General features: G+C 39.9%; 1 long non-coding RNA gene across 1 annotated transcript; it reads right to left on the bottom strand.

Annotated features, from left to right (window-relative positions):
* Nucleotides 1–228: 228 nt before the first annotated feature.
* LOC116334103 lies at nucleotides 229–1,194 on the bottom strand. The gene is made up of 2 exons (XR_004200509.2): nucleotides 835–1,194; nucleotides 229–516 (listed from the first exon to the last, which is right to left on the bottom strand). It is a non-coding gene; the product is annotated as an uncharacterized LOC116334103 (long non-coding RNA).
* Nucleotides 1,195–3,763: the final 2,569 nt, after the last annotated feature.

Raw genomic sequence — 3,763 nt, 5'->3', positions numbered from 1 at the left:
AAACACAAACAAACAACGAGCGCCTTCATCTGTCCATTAAATGTCAAACATCGCATTGACCCGTAGTCCCTGCTTGTCAGCACATGCTTTTAAAAAGAGCTCCATGTCCTCTGCAAACTGAAAAACAAAGAGGAAGAAGTCCCTCTACACAAAAACACTGCAGATGACAGGCCAGGCAAACATCTATTGATCTGTTTGAATGCCTCCTCATCATGTGAGCCTTGAAGGTTTTTTTAAGAAGACTAAGACCACAGTGAGGGCACTTCATTTTCAAGGACTTTTCACAAGCCACAGTGTCATTTAGCACAGAGGGTAGAGCACATGAATGTTCTACTGAAGATTCAGAAAATGGTTTATATGCTGGAGACATCGAGAGGGAGATGGGGCTCCACGGAGAGTGCAGCGGGGAGCAGTCCTGAATGCTGACATGACAATAATTGCCTTGCCATATCCCCACGCTGTATGACTGTCATGTTACAGACAGGGCAGTGAAAGTGCACCGGCATATCATTTTGTCTGTAAGAGAGAAAAAAAAAGAAAAAACAACAACATGTAATTTAAATGCAGTTGTATAGAATGCAATCAGTTTATCTAACAATCAGATTGTACACATTAACAAAAATATCCAAGCCATCCTCAATAATGAAAGCAAAATGGTGTTAATCACAAGAGCTGTCAGGAAATGTGGTGAACAGGAAAAAAAATATTTAATGAAAACACTTTTTTCTCTCGCTGATGAATGAACTGAACTGTACAATGTGAAAAGGAACTTTTAAGTCAACAAAGAGACATATTTATAACTTTAACTATGAGGTATATTTAATACCAACATACCTTTGAAAGGCAAAGCATTTTTGATGTGTCCATTTATTTGCTCCTCGATCTTTGCCCTGACAGTAGGGCTGAGAGTGGGGCACAGAGGGCAGTGAAACAGCCAACATGTGGTGCATTCCTGCAATTCTGGCTTGGAGGCAGAATTCCAAATTGATATGAGCATCTAAAACAGAGAGAAAAACAGATAAACACCATATACACATTTAAGTTCAGGTTTTAGCAGAAATAACACGTTACAGTTAGCATGTAAGAGATTTGGGAGAAAATTCTTTACAAAAACATAATTTACAAGAAACTTTTATTTGTGACATACGTATCTATTGACATATAACAGACAATTTAACAAAGACTAACTACAATCTGGGCAATAAAAAAGCAGAACAGAATGGAATAGAGAATATTAGTATTTATACATATATAAACCTCTTTGTGACGAACTTTACTATGTTTTTGCAGGTGGAATGAAAGAAATGAATAAAGTGCAATATGCAGTAAATGAAACAATGTGCACACAATCACACAATAATAAACAAATGAAAAGTACATAGAACTGGTGCTGGACATGTGTCCACGAAGCACTTATTACACTCGGTGCCCATCAGCTAATCAAACATGTTTTATGTGTCTGTACTACTTAGCTACATTGTGTGCGGAACAATACAACTCACCTCTCGTATGGCTTTGGCAGATTGGCAGCGATTACTGCAGCCAGCCTCACCTAACCAGCCACACCGAGAGGGAGGCGCTGTTTCCCCATTACACTGACATTTGTAGCAAGTGGAATAATACCACATAAACTCTGTTACACAGACAGATGGAGGATAGAAAGAGGATGGAGGTATATTGTGTGCCGTACCTTATTGGGATCAGCTCAGTGCTGCTGTGGAGGGAAACCACTTCTCCTGTCGGCAGGCTCCATGGTAACGAGCTCCTCTACGTCTCAGGTTAAATTCCAACACGAACATCTTTATAGATGTTCATAAATCACGGAGACACTACAGCTACACAGTGCTGCGCTTGAGCCTCCACTCACATGACTCACCGGGACATGTGGTCAGGTGACGGCAGCTGCAGGTGGATTTTGTTGCGCTTCTACACAAAGGTTTACGATAGCGCGTCTTCTTTGCTGATTGGTCCTCAAAGGAAAACATAATTAACATAAAAACATAACTAGATCTATTATGTTGCACCGTTTATGATAAAGGCTGTGTGTGTGTGTGTGTGTGTGTGTGTGTGTGTGTGTGTGTGTGTGTGTGTGTGAGAGAGAGACCTACCATTGTGCATAAACACAGAGGCACATGGTCATACTTGCAGCTGCAGTAAGTTTTCAGTGTTTTTAAATAGATTAGTTGCTCTAATGTAAAAGATAAATGACAGAGTGAATACACAACATAACTTTATTGATAGAAGATGAGAGTCCACAGCTGTGATGATTTGGTGCTGTATAAATCAAATTAAACTGAATGAATGATAATCAACTATCTACACCTCAGGCTGAGCTTCAGTGTCTGAACCTGGGTCAGCAGATCTCCCTGGTTACAGTGACAGGAAGTGACAAACGAGCAAAGAGAGAGAGGGCGGGACATGGACACTAGAACAGAGACGTGAATGTGAGAAGGTGTTTGGAGACAAATAGAAGAAAGGAAGTGTGAGGTCTGGTCCTTCTAATAAAAATTGAATAGCGTGAAAAGTTTAAATAGACTGAAACACTGTAGACAAACGCACACTGTCAAATATAGATAAAGGTCAGAGGTCACGTTGATGGCTTTTCATGTGTCACCACAGAACAGTTAGTGTGTGTAACAGACTCTGTGATCAGTGATCAGTGCTGTGGGTCCAGGTCAGAGGACATGTTGGATCTCTGATTCTTTCACGTCCATATTAAACAGCTACTGCGATGAACTGTGACTGTTAGCAGTAACTCATTAAACATGTCTGCACACTGTGACAGAGCCGTCCTCCATCAGTGAGGCTGAGATTAGAAATGCTCACACTGGAACAGGAAGCAGATTTCTGTGCGACTGTCATGATGGTAAAAGGATGAAATCCTCTGTAACACAGTCAGGCTCTTACAGCCCATAATAACAATGAACACTTATTAAAATATGAAACGATCACGTTAGATAAAACTGTTTTTAATAAAATATTTAAACATTCAGAGATCCAACAACATTCACACAATTAAGATCCAGATCATTAGTTACAGCTGACATGGACTGGAGTGAGGACACCAGTGACTGAAAGAACCAGTGTTTCCATAACAGACTCATGAACTCATGAATCATTATGTGTTACTTCCAGTGTTGGGTAAGTTACTTTAAATTAGTAACTTAGTTACATTACTAGTTACTTCTCTAAAAAAGTAACTCAGTTACTTCAAGTTACTTGTTATTTTCAAAGTAACTAGTTACTAGGGAAAGTAACTTTGGTTTTACTCAGAATTCTCTTGTTAATGTGTTGCTTCCGTAACTGGATACCCAGCAAGATTGCCAGTCTTCTATCTTGCTTACATGTTAGCACTATCCTGCCACAAGTGCATTGTGCCACCTACCAATAGAAAGGAAAAAATAATGTGCACATTTCCACGAGAGAAATCCCACGCCTGGACAGTCGTTGACCGTCGCATGATTTTAGCCTGCTTTTTACATCCAACACAAAAACTGCAGTCGTGGTGCTTTTGATTGTACTCAGAACTTGGAAATTCTGCCTTCTGAATAGGAAGATGTAGGTAACACCAGACTGCAGATGAGCTGCATACAGAGCTGGACTGGGACAAAAAAATCGTCCCGGGCATTTTGACTAGAGACCGGCCCACCATTATAGGAAAAATCATAAAGTCTTTGAATGAAAATAAACACTGTTGTGACAGTGATGTACACTGTTCTGATGGTATATATGTATCAATCTATCAATCGTTTGTTGTAAGACT

This window comes from Oreochromis aureus, linkage group 3 (genome assembly GCF_013358895.1).
Source record: "Oreochromis aureus strain Israel breed Guangdong linkage group 3, ZZ_aureus, whole genome shotgun sequence".
NCBI lineage: Eukaryota > Metazoa > Chordata > Actinopteri > Cichliformes > Cichlidae > Oreochromis > Oreochromis aureus.
The sequence above is the reverse complement of the archived record's forward strand: the minus strand, read 5'-3'. Positions and strand labels throughout refer to the sequence as shown.